Raw genomic sequence first — 19,124 nt, forward strand, 5'->3', positions numbered from 1 at the left:
GTGCTGTGTACTGGAATTCCCTGCTTCCGGCTCCTCTCTCGAGCTCTCCGCTTGTTTGTTTACAGAACGTGTGGTTGTTTGTTTACAGAACGTGTGGGATTCGACGATGGGAGGTGCTACATGGAAAGGATTTACCTTGTGGTAACTCCCGGTAACTCCCAACCCTCGATTTACATGTGGGCTGTAAACAAACATTCCACAAGGAAACCGAGTTGACATTTTAGACACAGACTTGGGAATGACACCTAGATGACACATATAAATACACCTCCCCCTTTGTCTGAATTACACCTCTCTCTCTGTCTAAATACACCACCCTCTCTGTCTAAATACACCTCCCTCTCTGTCTAAATACACCTCTCTCTCTGTCTAAATACACCTCTCTCTCTGTCTAAATACAAATACACCTCCCTTTCTGTCTAAATACAAATACACCACCCTCTGTCTAAATACACCACCCTCTCTGTCTAAATACACCTCCCTCTCTGTCTAAATACACCTCCCTCTCTGTCTAAATACACCTCTCTCTCTGTCTAAATACACCTCCCTCTCTGTCTAAATACACCTCTCTCTCTGTCTAAATACACCTCCTTCTCTGTCTAAATACACCTCCCTCTCTGTCTAAATACAGCCCTCTCTCTGTCTAAATACACCTCTCTCTCTGTCTAAATACAAATACACCTCCCTTTCTGTCTAAATACACCTCTCTCTCTGTCTAAATACACCTCCCTCTCTGTCTAAATACACCTCTCTCTCTGTCTAAATACACCTCCCTCTCTGTCTAAATACACCTCCTTCTCTGTCTAAATACACCTCCCTCTCTGTCTAAATACAGCCCTCTCTCTGTCTAAATACACCTCCCTCTCTGTCTAAATACACCTCCCTCTCTGTCTAAATACACCTCCCTCTCTGTCTGAATACACCACCCTCTGTCTAAATGCACCTCCCTCTCTGTCTGAATACACCTCACTCTCTGTCTAAATACACCACCCTCTCTGTCTAAATACATCTCCCTCTCTGTCTAAATACACCTCCCTCTCTGTCTAAATACACCTCCCTCTCTGTCTAAATACAAATACACCACCCTCTCTGTCTAAATACACCTCCCTCTCTGTCTAAATACACCTCCCTCTCTGTCTAAATATACCTCCCTCTCTGTCTAAATACAAATACACCTCCCTTTCTGTCTAAATACAAATACACCTCCCTCTCTGTCTAAATATACCTCCCTCTCTGTCTAAATACAAATACACCTCCCTTTCTGTCTAAATACAAATACACCTCCCTCTCTGTCTAAATACACCTCCCTCTCTGTCTGAATACACCTCACTCTCTGTCTAAATACACCACCCTCTCTGTCTAAATACACCTCCCAATCTGTCTAAATACACCTCCCTCTCTGTCTAAATACAAATACACCTCCCTCTCTGTCTAAATACAAATACACCTCCCTCTCTGTCTAAATACAAATACACCTCCCTCGCTGTCTAAATACACCTCCCTCTCTGTCTAAATACACCTCCCTCTGTCTAAATACACCTCTCTCTCTGTCTAAATACAAATACAACTCCCTTTCTGTCTAACTACACCACCCTCTCTGTCTAAATACAAATACACCTCCCTCTCTGTCTAAATACAAATACACCTCCCTCGCTGTCTAAATACACCTCCCTTTCTGTCTAAATACAAATACACCTCCCTCTCTGTCTAAATACACCTCTCTCTCTGTCTAAATACACCTCCCTCTCTGTCTAAATACACCTCTCTCTCTGTCTAAATACAAATACACCACCCTCTCTGTCTAAATACACCTCCCTCTCTGTCTAAATACACCTCCCTCTCTTTCTAAATACACCTCCCTCTCTGTCTAAATACAAATACACCACCCTCTCTGTCTAAATACACCTCCCTCTCTGTCTAAATACAAATACACCTCCCTCTCTGTCTAAATACACCTCCCTCTCTGTCTAAATACACCTCTCTCTCTGTCTAAATACACCTCCCCCTCTGTCTAAATACACCTCCCTCTCTGTATAAATACAAATACACCACCCTTTCTGACTAAATACACCTCCCTCTCTGTCTAAATACAAATACACCTCCCTTTCTGACTAAATACACCTCCCTTTCTGTCTAAATACACCTCCCTCTCTGTCTAAATACATTTCCCTCTCTGTCTAAATACAAATACACCTCCCTCTCTGTCTAAATACACCTCCCTCTCTGTCTAAATACAAATACACCTCCCTCTCTGTCTAAATACATTTCTCTCTCTGTCTAAATACAAATACACCACCCTCTCTGTCTAAATACACCTCCCTCTCTGTCTAAATACATTTCCCTCTCTGTCTAAATACAAATACACCTCCCTTTCTGACTAAATACACCTCCCTTTCTGTCTAAATACACCTCCCTCTCTTTCTAAATACACCTCTCTCTCTGTCTAAATACAAATACACCTCCCTCTCTGTCTAAATACAAATACACCTCCCTCGCTGTCTAAATACACCTCCCTCTCTGTCTAAATACACCTCCCTCTCTGTCTAAATACACCTCCCTCTGTCTAAATACACCTCTCTCTCTGTCTAAATACAAATACAACTCCCTTTCTGTCTAACTACACCACCCTCTCTGTCTAAATACAAATACACCTCCCTCTCTGTCTAAATACAAATACACCTCCCTCGCTGTCTAAATACACCTCCCTTTCTGTCTAAATACAAATACACCTCCCTCTCTGTCTAAATACACCTCTCTCTCTGTCTAAATACACCTCCCTCTCTGTCTAAATACACCTCTCTCTCTGTCTAAATACAAATACACCACCCTCTCTGTCTAAATACACCTCCCTCTCTGTCTAAATACACCTCCCTCTCTTTCTAAATACACCTCCCTCTCTGTCTAAATACAAATACACCACCCTCTCTGTCTAAATACACCTCCCTCTCTGTCTAAATACAAATACACCTCCCTCTCTGTCTAAATACACCTCCCTCTCTGTCTAAATACACCTCTCTCTCTGTCTAAATACACCTCCCCCTCTGTCTAAATACACCTCCCTCTCTGTATAAATACAAATACACCACCCTTTCTGACTAAATACACCTCCCTCTCTGTCTAAATACAAATACACCTCCCTTTCTGACTAAATACACCTCCCTTTCTGTCTAAATACACCTCCCTCTCTGTCTAAATACATTTCCCTCTCTGTCTAAATACAAATACACCTCCCTCTCTGTCTAAATACACCTCCCTCTCTGTCTAAATACAAATACACCTCCCTCTCTGTCTAAATACATTTCTCTCTCTGTCTAAATACAAATACACCACCCTCTCTGTCTAAATACACCTCCCTCTCTGTCTAAATACATTTCCCTCTCTGTCTAAATACAAATACACCTCCCTTTCTGACTAAATACACCTCCCTTTCTGTCTAAATACACCTCCCTCTCTTTCTAAATACACCTCTCTCTCTGTCTAAATACAAATACACCTCCCTCTCTGTCTAAATACACCTCCCTCTCTGTCTAAATACACCTCCCTCTCTGTCTAAATACAAATACACCTCCCTCTCTGTCTAAATACAAATACACCTCCCTCTCTGTCTAAATACAAATACACCTCCCTTTCTGTCTAAATACAGAATACACCTCCCTCTCTGTCTAAATACACCTCCCTCTCTGTCTAAATACACCTCCCTATCTTTCTAAATACACCTCCCTCTCTGTCTAAATACAAATATACCTCCCTTTCTGTCTAAATACAAATACACCTCCCTCTCTGTCTAAATACACCTCCCCCTCTTTCTAAATACACCTCCCTCTCTGTCTAAATACAAATACACCTCCCTTTCTGTCTAAATACAAATACACCTCCCTTTCTGTCTAAATACAAATACACCACCCTCTCTGTCTAAATACACCTCCCTCTCTGTCTAAATACAAATACACCTCCCTCTCTGTCTAAATACACCACCCTCTCTGTCTAAATACACCACCCTCTCTGTCTGAATACACCACCCTCTCTGTCTAAATACACCACCCTCTCTGTCTAAATACACCTCTCTCTCTGTCTAAATACAAATACACCTCCCTCTCTGTCTAAATACACCTCCCTCTCTGTCTAAATACAAATACACCTCCCTCTCTGTCTAAATACAAATACACCACCCTCTCTGTCTAAATACACCTCCCTCTCTGTCTAAATACAAATACACCTCCCTCTCTGTCTAAATACACCTCCCTCTCTGTCTAAATACACCTCTCTCTCTGTCTAAATACACCTCCCCCTCTGTCTAAATACACCTCCCTCTCTGTATAAATACAAATACACCACCCTTTCTGACTAAATACACCTCCCTCTCTGTCTAAATACAAATACACCTCCCTTTCTGACTAAATACACCTCCCTTTCTGTCTAAATACACCTCCCTCTCTGTCTAAATACATTTCCCTCTCTGTCTAAATACAAATACACCTCCCTCTCTGTCTAAATACACCTCCCTCTCTGTCTAAATACACCTCCCTCTCTGTCTAAATACATTTCTCTCTCTGTCTAAATACAAATACACCACCCTCTCTGTCTAAATACACCTCCCTCTCTGTCTAAATACATTTCCCTCTCTGTCTAAATACAAATACACCTCCCTTTCTGACTAAATACACCTCCCTTTCTGTCTAAATACACCTCCCTCTCTTTCTAAATACACCTCTCTCTCTGTCTAAATACAAATACACCTCCCTCTCTGTCTAAATACAAATACACCTCCCTCGCTGTCTAAATACACCTCCCTCTCTGTCTAAATACACCTCCCTCTCTGTCTAAATACACCTCCCTCTGTCTAAATACACCTCTCTCTCTGTCTAAATACAAATACAACTCCCTTTCTGTCTAACTACACCACCCTCTCTGTCTAAATACAAATACACCTCCCTCTCTGTCTAAATACAAATACACCTCCCTCGCTGTCTAAATACACCTCCCTTTCTGTCTAAATACAAATACACCTCCCTCTCTGTCTAAATACACCTCTCTCTCTGTCTAAATACACCTCCCTCTCTGTCTAAATACACCTCTCTCTCTGTCTAAATACAAATACACCACCCTCTCTGTCTAAATACACCTCCCTCTCTGTCTAAATACACCTCCCTCTCTTTCTAAATACACCTCCCTCTCTGTCTAAATACAAATACACCACCCTCTCTGTCTAAATACACCTCCCTCTCTGTCTAAATACAAATACACCTCCCTCTCTGTCTAAATACACCTCCCTCTCTGTCTAAATACACCTCTCTCTCTGTCTAAATACACCTCCCCCTCTGTCTAAATACACCTCCCTCTCTGTATAAATACAAATACACCACCCTTTCTGACTAAATACACCTCCCTCTCTGTCTAAATACAAATACACCTCCCTTTCTGACTAAATACACCTCCCTTTCTGTCTAAATACACCTCCCTCTCTGTCTAAATACATTTCCCTCTCTGTCTAAATACAAATACACCTCCCTCTCTGTCTAAATACACCTCCCTCTCTGTCTAAATACAAATACACCTCCCTCTCTGTCTAAATACATTTCTCTCTCTGTCTAAATACAAATACACCACCCTCTCTGTCTAAATACACCTCCCTCTCTGTCTAAATACATTTCCCTCTCTGTCTAAATACAAATACACCTCCCTTTCTGACTAAATACACCTCCCTTTCTGTCTAAATACACCTCCCTCTCTTTCTAAATACACCTCTCTCTCTGTCTAAATACAAATACACCTCCCTCTCTGTCTAAATACACCTCCCTCTCTGTCTAAATACACCTCCCTCTCTGTCTAAATACAAATACACCTCCCTCTCTGTCTAAATACAAATACACCTCCCTCTCTGTCTAAATACAAATACACCTCCCTTTCTGTCTAAATACAGAATACACCTCCCTCTCTGTCTAAATACACCTCCCTCTCTGTCTAAATACACCTCCCTATCTTTCTAAATACACCTCCCTCTCTGTCTAAATACAAATATACCTCCCTTTCTGTCTAAATACAAATACACCTCCCTCTCTGTCTAAATACACCTCCCCCTCTTTCTAAATACACCTCCCTCTCTGTCTAAATACAAATACACCTCCCTTTCTGTCTAAATACAAATACACCTCCCTTTCTGTCTAAATACAAATACACCACCCTCTCTGTCTAAATACACCTCCCTCTCTGTCTAAATACAAATACACCTCCCTCTCTGTCTAAATACACCACCCTCTCTGTCTAAATACACCACCCTCTCTGTCTGAATACACCACCCTCTCTGTCTAAATACACCACCCTCTCTGTCTAAATACACCTCTCTCTCTGTCTAAATACAAATACACCTCCCTCTCTGTCTAAATACACCTCCCTCTCTGTCTAAATACAAATACACCTCCCTCTCTGTCTAAATACACCTCCCTCTCTGTCTAAATACAAATACACCTCCCTCTCTGTCTAAATACACCTCCCCCTCTGTCTAAATACACCTCCCTCTCTGTCTAAATACAAATACACCTCCCTTTCTGACTAAATACACCTCCCTTTCTGTCTAAATACACCTCCCTCTCTGTCTAAATACACCTCCCTCTCTGTCTAAATACACCTCCCTCTCTGTCTAAATACACCTCCCTCTCTGTCTAAATACACCTCTCTCTCTGTCTAAATACAAATACACCTCCCTTTCTGTCTAAATACAAATACACCTCCCTTTCTGTCTAAATACACCTCCCTCTCTGTCTAAATACACCTCCCTCTCTGTCTAAATACACCTCCCTCACTGTCTAAATACACCTCCCTCTCTGTCTAAATACACCTCTCTCTCTGTCTAAATACAAATACACCTCCCTCTCTGTCTAAATACACCTCCCCCTCTGTCTAAATACACCTCCCTCTCTGTCTAAATACAAATACACCTCCCTTTCTGACTAAATACACCTCCCTTTCTGTCTAAATACACCTCCCTCTCTGTCTAAATACACCTCCCTCTCTGTCTAAATACACCTCCCTCTCTGTCTAAATACACCTCCCTCTCTGTCTAAATACACCTCTCTCTCTGTCTAAATACAAATACACCTCCCTTTCTGTCTAAATACAAATACACCTCCCTTTCATACCTTAAGGGAACATTTCGGCATTTCGTGTATGATCAGTGAGAAAGTCCATATTGCAAATGTACGGTCCCTTACCCGACGTCCGAAATCGTTTGTAAAATTCGCGGTCGGCGTCGGGACGTGCGGTAGGGCCGGACCTACCGGGAAGTCGTCGAATGAACTTTGTCGGACTTTCGGTTTCCGTTTAAAAAAAAAAAAAAGTTTCGGACCGTTTTTCCGCCGTCCCGGACACTCCCACCAGATGGCATACGGAATCATATGGCAATTTGGCAAAACATCACGAATCGCGACGGGGCCTTATCTCAAAAACTGAAAATATTTCGAAGCCGAAACTTGGCGAGCGTAGGGTTGGCGTAACGGGCAGTTGGCCCCGAACGGGATGGCGTCTAGGCCTCGACGGTTTTTGAGCTACGGCCATTTTTCTGGGATTAAAGGCTTAAAATGGAAGTAGAGAAATTATTTTTCCACTTCGGGTCAAAGCCAAGGAGCCTCCGGTGTCAATAAAAAAAGAACCAGCCATTTATCTATCGTCATTTAAGAGAAACGGAACAATGACATATTGGTGATGGTCACAAATAGGCGTTTTTTTTTTTCAACGGTTACAGATCCAGTTGCAGGGTGTTCATACGAATCTTTTTAAAGTGTGCTGCGGAGCTCTGCGACATTTCTGTGATTTTCTATGATTTTCTGAAATAACACAATAACCGACCATTAGAATAGTAGGCCCAAAATGAAGCCTGCCCCACAATGTCATTTGCTTTTGAGTGACAGTGAGAGAACCGTTAGGGTGAGAAGAAAAATTCCACCACATGAATGTTCCTAAGGTCCTCCCGATCTCAACAAGCCTAACCTTGACCGTGTGGCATTAACCCTTCACAGTAAAACAGGGTTTTTTGATCTCACAGATTACAGTGTCATCTCTCCCCATAGGAATACATTGCCTGCACCCCTAATTTCAACCTGAGGCCTATGTGGGTTATGAATGCCGTATGAACCTGTCTTCGGTACCAGTCCATCAGGCCACTATGAGGTCTACCTGTGTCGATTCTAAGCTTCCTGGACCAACCGGAAGTGGTTAAAATGCCCCTAAAAGTGTTTACCCATACACTGCATGCAGTTTGATAGACATAGTGCATTCAACCCTGTGTAGATCAGTCAATTCTTAACGTAAGGACTTAAAACTCAGGATTCTGTAACAGCATACCCCAATGAGGATATGTGGTGACTTATAGCTTCCTGTGCCAACCGGAAGTGCCATAATTGGTGTCTCAGGGGCTGTTTCGAAGGGTTAAAAAATTCAGATCTGTCCAAAACTTCATATATGTGATTAGGCAACCCCCATGAACTGTAAATCAGTCATTTTTCCCAAAAAAAATCAAAGGAAAAAAAAATTGCACTAAAACACAACTTGGATGGAGGGACGTATTGGGGTGCGTAGAGACAGACAGTGGCCGCAATAGTTAGCTTTGTTCTAGCTAAAAAAGAACGGTCGGACCTAGAGTTCCGAAACTTTAGAAACCTGTTCTAGACCTCCGGGCCATGGTGCGTGGCGAGTTACGTGGCTCTAGACGGTTCTCGGACCGAGAAACAGCCTCGTACATTTGGAATAACTTCAATTCATTTTTGCATCACGAAAATGACGACGTTTAGAAAAGTCTCAGAGACGCAAGGCTAGGTGCGTTGAAACCGGCTCGGCCCATAGAGACGGACCCCAAAGTTTCTGTCCGATAGCTCGTTCAAGGACCCCGTAGCAAGGCATGGAAATAAGTGGATTTTCAGCACCAATTAGGGTTTTTCTCGGACACCAAATGACCTATCGAGCCGAAACTCGGGATTCGGGGTCGCCTCACATAGGACTTCGCATAATGTCCGAACTGGACCCGCAGCTAGAACGTAACTATGTGTTTTACCTTTTTATTATGTTTTAAACTAGAGGCGCTGTGAATTATGGGACTGCTCTGACATATATGATAGTTGGCATCTAAATGAGTAGGAAACAGTGGGTTTGGTGTCATAATGACATCTAATTGACTGATGGACACTGACTTGCTAGTTGACTTTTGTACATTTGCAATATGTTTAAACAGAGAGGGACCATCACCAAAATGGCATTCTGAAATCAACACAAAAAATGGCATCACCATAGTCTCCAGACTGTTCTGAGTTCAACGAGCTATCCCGCTTGACCGTAGCTCGCTCGGTCTAGGCGCAGCAACCATTAGAATAGAAGGCCCAAAATGAAGCCTGCACCACAATGTCATTTGCTTTTGAGTGACAGTGAGAGAACCGTTAGGGTGAGAAGAAAAATTCCACCATAGGAATGTTCCTAAGGTCCTCCCGATCTGAACAAGCCTAACCTTGACCGTGTGGCATTAACCCTTCACAGTAAAACAGTGTTTTTTGATCTCACAGATTACAGTGTCATCTCTCCCCATAGGAATACATAGCCTGCACCACAAAATTCAACCTGAGGCCTATGTGGGTTATGAATGCCGTATGAACCTGTCTTCGGTACCAGTCCATCAGGCCACTATGAGGTCTACCTGTGTTGATTCTAAGCTTCCTGGACCAACCGGAAGTGGTTCAAATCACCCTAAAAGTGTTTACCCATACATTGCATGCAGTTTGATAGACATAGTGCATTCAACCCTGTGTAGATCAGTCAATTCTTAACGTAAAGACTTAAAACTCGGGATTCTGTAAGTGGCCATGTCAATCAAGACATGTGGTGATTTATAGCTTCCTGTGCCAACCGGAAGTGCCATAATTGGTGTCTCAGGGGCTGTTTCGAAGGGTTAAAAAAGTCAGATCTGTCCAAAACTTCATATATGTGATTAGGCAACCCCCATGAACTGTAAATCAGTCATTTTTCCCCAAAAAAATCAAAGGAAAAAAAAATTGCACTAAAACACAACTTGGATGGAGGGACGTATTGGGGTGCGTAGAGACAGACAGTGGCCGCAATAGTTAGCTTTGTTGGAGCTAAAAAAGAACGGTCGGACCTAGAGTTCCGAAACTTTAGAAACCTGTTCTAGACCTCCGGGCCATGGTGCGTGGCGAGTTACGTGGCTCTAGATGGTTCTCGGACCGAGAAACAGCCTCGTACATTTGAAATAACTTCAATTCATTTTTGCATCACGAAAATGACGACATTTAGAAATGTCCCAGAGTCGCAAGACTAGGTGCATTGCGAACGTCTCGGCCCATATAGACAGACCCCAACGTTTCTGTCCGATAGCTCATTCAAGGACCCCGTAGCAAGTCATGGAAAATAGTGGATTTTCAGCACCAATTAGGGTTTTTCTCGGACACCAAATGACCTATCGAGCCGAAACTCGGGATTCGGGGTCGCCTCACATAGGACTTCACATAATGTCCGAACTGGACCCACAGCTAGAACGTAACTATGTGTTTTACCTTTTTATTAGGTTTTCAACTGAAGGCGCTGTGAATTATGGGACTGCTCTGACATATGTGATAGTTGGCTACTAAATGAGTAGGAAAAAGTGGGTTTGGTGTCAATTGATATCCATTTGGTGTCATAATGACATCTAATTGACTGATGGACACTGACTTGCTAGTTGACTTTTGTACATTTGCAATATGTTTAAACGGAGAGGGACCATCACCAAAATGGCATTCTGAAATCAACACAAAAAATGGCATCACCATAGTCTCCAGACTGTTCTGAGTTCAACGAGCTATCCCGCTTGACTGTAGCTCGCTCGGTCTAGGCGCAGCGACCATTACAATAGTAGGCCCAAAATGAAGCCTGCACCACAATGTCATTTGCTTTTGGGTGACAGTGAGAGAACCGTTAGAGTGAGAAGAAAAATTCCACCACATGAATGTTCCTAAGGTCCTCCCGATCTGAACAAGCCTAACCTTGACCGTGTGGCATTAACCCTTCACAGTAAAACAGTGTTTTTTGATCTCACAGATTACAGTGTCATCTCTCCCCATAGGAATACATTGCCTGCACCCCTAATTTCAACCTGAGGCCTATGTGGGTTATGAATGCCGTATGAACCTGTCTTCGGTACCAGTCCATCAGGCCACTATGAGGTCTACCTGTGTTGATTCTAAGCTTCCTGGACCAACCGGAAGTGGTTAAAATGCCCCTAAAAGTGTTTACCCATACACTGCATGCAGTTTGATAGACATAGTGCATTCAACCCTGTGTAGATCAGTCAATTCTTAACGTAAGGACTTAAAACTCAGGATTCTGTAACAGCATACCCCAATGAGGATATGTGTTGATTTATAACTTCCTGTGCCAACCGGAAGTGCCATAATTGGTGTCTCAGGGGCTGTTTCGAAGGGTTAAAAAAGTCTGATCTTTCCAAAACTTCATATGTGTGATTAGGCAACCCCCATGAACTGTAAATCAGTCATTTTTCCCAAAAAAAATCAAAGGAAAAAAAAATTGCACTAAAACACAACTTGGATGGAGGGACGTATTGGGGTGCGTAGAGACAGACAGTGGCTCCAATAGTTAGCTTTGTTGGAGCTAAAAAAGAACCGTCGGACCTAGAGTTCCGAAACTTTAGAAACCTGTTCTAGACCTCCCGTAGATGGTGCGTGGTGAGTTACGTGGCTCTAGAAGGTTCTCGGACCGAGAAACAGCCTCGTACATTTGAAATAACTTCAATTCATTTTTGCATCACGAAAATGACGACATTTAGAAATGTCCCAGAGTCGCAAGACTAGGTGCATTGCGAACGTCTCGGCCCATATAGACAGACCCCAACGTTTCTGTCCGATATCTCATTCAAGGACCCCGTAGCAAGTCATGGAAAATAGTGGATTTTCAGCACCAATTAGGGTTTTTCTCGGACACCAAATGACCTATTGGGATTCGGGGTCGCCTCAGCTAGGCCAACACATAACATAAGAAATGGACCCGCAGCTAGAACGTAACTACGTGTTTTATGGTTTTTTTATGGTTTGTACCGAAGGCGTTGTGAATTTTGGGCCAGCTCTGAAGTATGTAATAGTTGGCTACTAAACGAGTTGGAAAAAGTGGGTTTGGTGTCAGTTTGTATCAGTTTGGTGGTCAGAATGATATCTAATTGACTGATGGACTCTTGTCCACTTGACTCTTGTACATTTGCAATATGATTCTATAGTGAAAAAACATCACCAAAAGCGACATTCTGAAATCAACCCAAACGAGCGATTGAGATGACCCAGAATCACTGCAAAGCCATCCCGAGTTCATCGGGCCAGTCAATTTCACATTCCTGCAGGATTTTTATAGCATGACAAATTCGTGATGGTACCTGCCCATTAAAACATATTGCAAATGCACAGTGACTTTGAAAAAGTAAGAAACAAAAAAAAATACATCTAAAATTTTTTGAGCATGACAAATTCGTGATGGTACCTGCCCATTGAAACATATTCCAAATGCACAGTGACTTTGAAAAAGTAAGGAAACAAAAAAAAATACATCTAAAAAATTTTGAGCATGACAAATTCGTGATGGTACCTGCCCATTGAAACATATTGCAAATGCACAGTGACTTTGAAAAAGTAAGGAAACATAAACAAATTCGATAAACAAATTCGTGATGGTACCTGCCCATTGAAACATATTGCAAATGCACAGTGACTTTGAAAAAGTAAGGAAACATAAACAAATTCGATAAACAAATTCGTGATGGTACCTGCCCATTAAAACATATTCCAAATGCACAGTGACTTTGAAAAAGTAAGAAACAAAAAAAAATACATCTAAAAAATTTTGAGCATGACAAATTCGTGATGGTACCTGCCCATTGAAACATATTGCAAATGCACAGTGACTTTGAAAAAGTAAGGAAACATAAACAAATTCGATAAACAAATTCGTGATGGTACCTGCCCATTAAAACATATTCCAAATGCACAGTGACTTTGAAAAAGTAAGAAACAAAAAAAAATACATCTAAAAAATTTTGAGCATGACAAATTCGTGATGGTACCTGCCCATTGAAACATATTGCAAATGCACAGTGACTTTGAAAAAGTAAGGAAACATAAACAAATTCGATAAACAAATTCGTGATGGTACCTGCCCATTAAAACATATTCCAAATGCACAGTGACTTTGAAAAAGTAATGAAACAAAAAAAAATACATCTAAAAAATTTTGAGCATGACAAATTCGTGATGGTACCTGCCCATTGAAACATATTGCAAATGCACAGTGACTTTGAAAAAGTAAGGAAACATAAACAAATTCGATAAACAAATTCGTGATGGTACCTGCCCATTAAAACATATTCCAAATGCACAGTGACTTTGAAAAAGTAAGAAACAAAAAAAAATACATCTAAAATTTTTTGAGCATGACAAATTCGTGATGGTACCTGCCCATTGAAACATATTGCAAATGCACAGTGACTTTGAAAAAGTAAGGAAACATAAACAAATTCGATAAACAAATTCGTGATGGTACCTGCCCATTGAAACATATTGCAAATGCACAGTGACTTTGAAAAAGTAAGGAAACATAAACAAATTCGATAAACAAATTCGTGATGGTACCTGCCCATTAAAACATATTCCAAATGCACAGTGACTTTGAAAAAGTAATGAAACAAAAAAAAATACATCTAAAAAATTTTGAGCATGACAAATTCGTGATGGTACCTGCCCATTGAAACATATTGCAAATGCACAGTGACTTTGAAAAAGTAAGGAAACATAAACAAATTCGATAAACAAATTCGTGATGGTACCTGCCCATTAAAACATATTCCAAATGCACAGTGACTTTGAAAAAGTAAGAAACAAAAAAAAATACATCTAAAATTTTTTGAGCATGACAAATTCGTGATGGTACCTGCCCATTGAAACATATTGCAAATGCACAGTGACTTTGAAAAAGTAAGGAAACATAAACAAATTCGATAAACAAATTCGTGATGGTGCCTGCCCATTAAAACATATTCCAAATGCACAGTGACTTTGAAAAAGTAAGAAACAAAAAAAAATACATCTAACATTTTTTGAGCATGACAAATTCGTGATGGTACCTGCCCATTGAAACATATTGCAAATGCACAGTGACTTTGAAAAAGTAAGGAAACATAAACAAATTCGATAAACAAATTTGTGATGGTACCTGCCCATTGAAACATATTGCAAATGCACAGTGACTTTGAAAAAGTAAGGAAACATAAACAAATTCGATAAACAAATTCGTGATGGTACCTGCCCATTAAAACATATTCCAAATGCACAGTGACTTTGAAAAAGTAATGAAACAAAAAAAAATACATCTAAAAAATTTTGAGCATGACAAATTCGTGATGGTACCTGCCCATTGAAACATATTGCAAATGCACAGTGACTTTGAAAAAGTAAGGAAACAAAAAAAAATACATCTAAAATTTTTTGAGCATGACAAATTCGTGATGGTACCTGCCCATTGAAACATATTGCAAATGCACAGTGACTTTGAAAAAGTAAGGAAACATAAACAAATTCGATAAACAAATTCGTGATGGTACATGCCCATTAAAACATATTCCAAATGCACAGTGACTTTGAAAAAGTAAGAAACAAAAAAAAATACATCTAAAATTTTTTGAGCATGACAAATTCGTGATGGTACCTGCCCATTAAAACATATTGCAAATGCACAGAGACTTTGAAAAAGTAAGGAAACATAAACAAAAAAACATCCCAAAAAATGTTGGGTAACCAGCCTCATATTTTAGATCACAAGCTTGAATTTTGAGCATGACAAATTCGTGATGGTACCTGCCCATTAAAACATATTGCAAATGCACAGTGACTTTGAAAAAGTAAGGAAACATAAACAAAAAAACATCCCCAAATTTTTTTTTTGGGTTACCAGTTGCATATTTTAGATCACCAGGTGCACATTTCAGGTCACCAGGTGCACATTTCAGATCACCAGGTGCACGGAGGAAAATATTTACTTTTGACTTTGACTTTTGACTTCCTATGACATCATATTGCAAATGGAGAAAACATATGCCTTATGCACAAGTAAAACAAAAATAAATATGTAATACAAGTTGACCAAGGTATAGTTTGAGCAAAGTAAAGTTTGAATTTTGAGCATGACAAATTCGTGATGGTACCTGCCCATTAAAACATATTGCAAATGCACAGTGACTTTGAAAAAGTAAGGAAACATAAACAAAAAAACATCCCAAAAATTTTTTTTTGGGTTACCAGTTGCATATTTTAGATCACCAGGTGCACATTTCAGGTCACCAGGTGCACATTTCAGATCACCAGGTGCACGGAGGAAAATATTTACTTTTGACTTCCTATGACATCATATTGCAAATGGAGAAAACATATGCCTTATGCACAAGTAAAAAAATATGATAATAAAGCATGACTAAAGTATGTTGATAAAGTTCTTATACATGTGTTATTGACACAAAAATCGAAAGAATTTTGAAAAAAGGTCCAGAAAGCACTTTTTTAAGGATGTATGAAGTTTTTTACCAAATTTTGACATTTTTGACTTTTGACTTTTGACTTCCTATGAAATCATATTCCAAATGGAGAAAACATATGCCTTATGCACAAGTAAAAAAAAATATATATATATGATAATAAAGTATGACTAAAGTATGTTGATAAAGTTCTTATACATGTGTAATTGACACAAAAGTCGAAAGAATTTTGAAAAAAGGTCCAGAAAGCACTTTTTTAAGGATGTGTGAAGTTTTTTACCAAATTTTGACATTTTTGACTTTTGACTTTTGACTTCCTATGAAATCATATTGCAAATGGACAAAACATATGCCTTATGCGCATGTACTTAAAAAATATATATATATGATGACAAAAGTATACTCATACAGTTCTTACACATGTGTAATTGACAAAAAACTCGAAAGAATTTCGAAAAAAGGTCCAGAAAGCACTTTTTTAAGGGTTTTTAAGTTTTTTTAAAAAAATGTAATTTTTCAAAATTTGGCTTTTGGATGTTGACTTGGGTGCCATTTGCAATATGAAATGCCCCGGTGGAACGCACACGCCCCCTATTGGAATTTTGAAGTGTTACAATTGGCAATTGCCATATGGCATTTGCAATATACTTTGCATGAATCAACGCCAAATTGGGTGGTATTGGCCATCGTGTATATGGTTTGTCCAATGCCAATATACCGCCATTTGTTTTTGTCCAAATCAGGGGGGTATTCCCTTACATACACTGTCTAAATACACCTCCCTCTCTGTCTAAATACACCTCCCTCTCTGTCTAAATACACCTCCCTCGCTGTCTAAATACACCTCCCTCTCTGTCTAAATACACCTCTCTCTCTGTCTAAATACAAATACACCTCCCTTTCTGTCTAAATACACCTCCCTCTCTGTCTAAATACACCTCCCTTTCTGTCTAAATACAGAATACACCTCCCTCTCTGTCTAAATACACCTCCCTCTCTGTCTAAATACACCTCCCTCTCTGTCTAAATACACCTCCCTCTCTGTCTAAATACACCTCCCCCTCTGTCTAAATACACCTCCCTCTCTGTCTAAATACACCTCTCTCTCTGTCTAAATACACCTCCCTCTCTGTCTAAATACACCTCCCTCTCTGTCTAAATACACCTCCCTCTCTGTCTAAATACACCTCCCTCTCTGTCTAAATACACCTCCCTCTCTGTCTAAATACACCTCCCTCTCTGTCTAAATACAGCTCCCTCTCTGTCTAAATACACCTCCCTTTCTGTCTAAATACACCTCCCTTTCTGTCTAAATACACCTCCCTCTCTGTCTAAACACAAATACACCTCCCTTTCTGTCTAAATACACCTCTCTCTCTGTCTAAACACAAATACACCTCCCTTTCTGTCTAAATACACCTCCAACTCTGTCTAAATACACCTCCCTCTCTGTCTAAATACACCTCCCTCTCTGTCTAAATACACCTTCCTGTTACTCTGGTTGTGTAAGATGCTGTTTTCACTCTGTACCTAATCCTCCTCCGCGGTGCTCATCTCGTGTTCTTACCCCCCCCATCCTTTTGGAACGGGGTTGCCCCTTATCCTCTCGTTCTTAGTACCGGAACACGGAGGACTATGGGTTGGTTCGACACACTGAGACAGTGGTTGTGTGTGTGTGTGTGTGTGTGTGTGTGTGTGTGTGTGTGTGTGTGTGTGTGTGTGTGTGTGTGTGTTTGTGTGTGTGTGTGTGTGTGTGACCTGTTACCCTTCATAATACATTTGACAAAATAAAGTTAATATCCTGATTGTTGATTGAACTGGTCACTCCTCATTATTGATTGGAATATCCACAGCACTTGTTGGGGAATCCTGTTACTAGTCCAACGCTCTAAACACTAGGCTACCCTGGAATATCCACAGCGCTTGTTGGGGAATCCTGTTACTAGTCCAACGCTCTAACCACTAGGCTACCCTGGAATATCCACAGCGCTTGTTGGGGAATCCTGTTACTAGTCCAACGCTCTAACCACTAGGCTACCCTGGAATATCCACAGCGCTTGTTGGGGAATGTAACAGGAGTAGAAAGAAAGATACATGTTCAGAAAACCCCACAATACCTGTAAAATATGTTGGTGAACCTTTTGTTATGGGGTTATTTTGTTTCCACCTGTTTATTTTAACCTTCATTTAACTCGGCAAGTCAGTTAAGAACAAATTCTTATTTTCAATGACGGCCTAGGAACAGTGGGTTAACTGCCTGTTCAGGGGCAGAACGACAGTTTTGTACCTTGTCAGCTCGGGGATAGTCTACCGCTCTAACCACTAGGCTACCCTGCCACCCCAGTCCTGTGGCCCTTAAGGTCAGAGGCATCATAAATGTTACCGGTACATTTTTTGATTACTTGGTTACCTCTGCCAGGAGGCTTGTGGATCTTCCAGCTAGACAATAACCCCAAGCACATCAAAATCTGCAAAGAAACGGTTAATTGAGGAGAACGACAAAAAACACAAAAAAAAAACAACATTTTGAAATTGCATATCAGAGTCTCTGGACTTGAATACCATTGAAAAGCTGTTGTTTGAATTGGAAAAGAGCAGAGGAAGGATATCAACGATTCTGGGTAGGATATCAAGGATTCTGGGTAGGATATGAAGGATTATGGGTAGGATATCAAGGATTCTGGGTAGGATATCAAGGATTCCGGGGGAATGATTTTAAGATCCCTCCCAAAGTGTTCTCCAATCTCATAAAATATTTTAGCAGAAGGTTCAGTGCCGTTATTTCTCGTAAGGTGTTGAAAGGTGTTGAAAGGTATTGAACGGTATTGAAAGGTGTTGAAAGGTATTGAAAGGTATTGAAAGGTATTGAAAGGTATTGAAAGGTGTTGAAAGGTATTGAAAGGTATTGAAAGGTGTTGAAAGGTATTGAAAGGTGTTGAAAGGTATTGAAAGGTATTGAAAGGTATTGAAAGGTATTGAAAGGTGATGAAAGGTGTTGAAAGGTATTGAAAGGTGTTGAAAGGTGTTGAAAGGTATTGAAAGGTATTGAAAGGTGTTGAAAGGTATTGAAAGGTGTTGAAAGGTATTGAAAGGTGTTGAAAGGTGTTGAAAGGTATTGAAAGGTATTGAAAGGTATTGAAAGGTGATGAAAGGTATTGAAAGGTATTGAAAGGTGTTGAAAGGTATTGAAAGGTGTTGAAAGGTATTGAAAGGTGTTGAAAGGTGTTGAAAGGTATTGAAAGGTATTGAAAGGTATTGAAAGGTGATGAAAGGTGTTGAAAGGTATTGAAAGGTGTTGAAAGGTGATGAAAGGTGTTGAAAGGTTTTGAAAGGTATTGAAAGGCATTGAAAGGTGTTGAAAGGTATTGAAAGGTATTGAAAGGTATTGAAAGGTATTGAAAGGTATTGAAAGGTGATGAAAGGTGTTGAAAGGTATTGAAAGGTATTGAAAGGTGTTGAAAGGTATTGAAAGGTGTTGAAAGGTATTGAAAGGTGTTGAAAGGTGTTGAAAGGTATTGAAAGGTATTGAAAGGTATTGAAAGGTGATGAAAGGTGTTGAAAGGTG

This window comes from Oncorhynchus mykiss, chromosome 9, assembly GCF_057628025.1.
Source record: "Oncorhynchus mykiss isolate SJ-2025 chromosome 9, ASM5762802v1, whole genome shotgun sequence".
In the NCBI taxonomy this organism is placed as follows: Eukaryota; Metazoa; Chordata; class Actinopteri; order Salmoniformes; family Salmonidae; genus Oncorhynchus; species Oncorhynchus mykiss.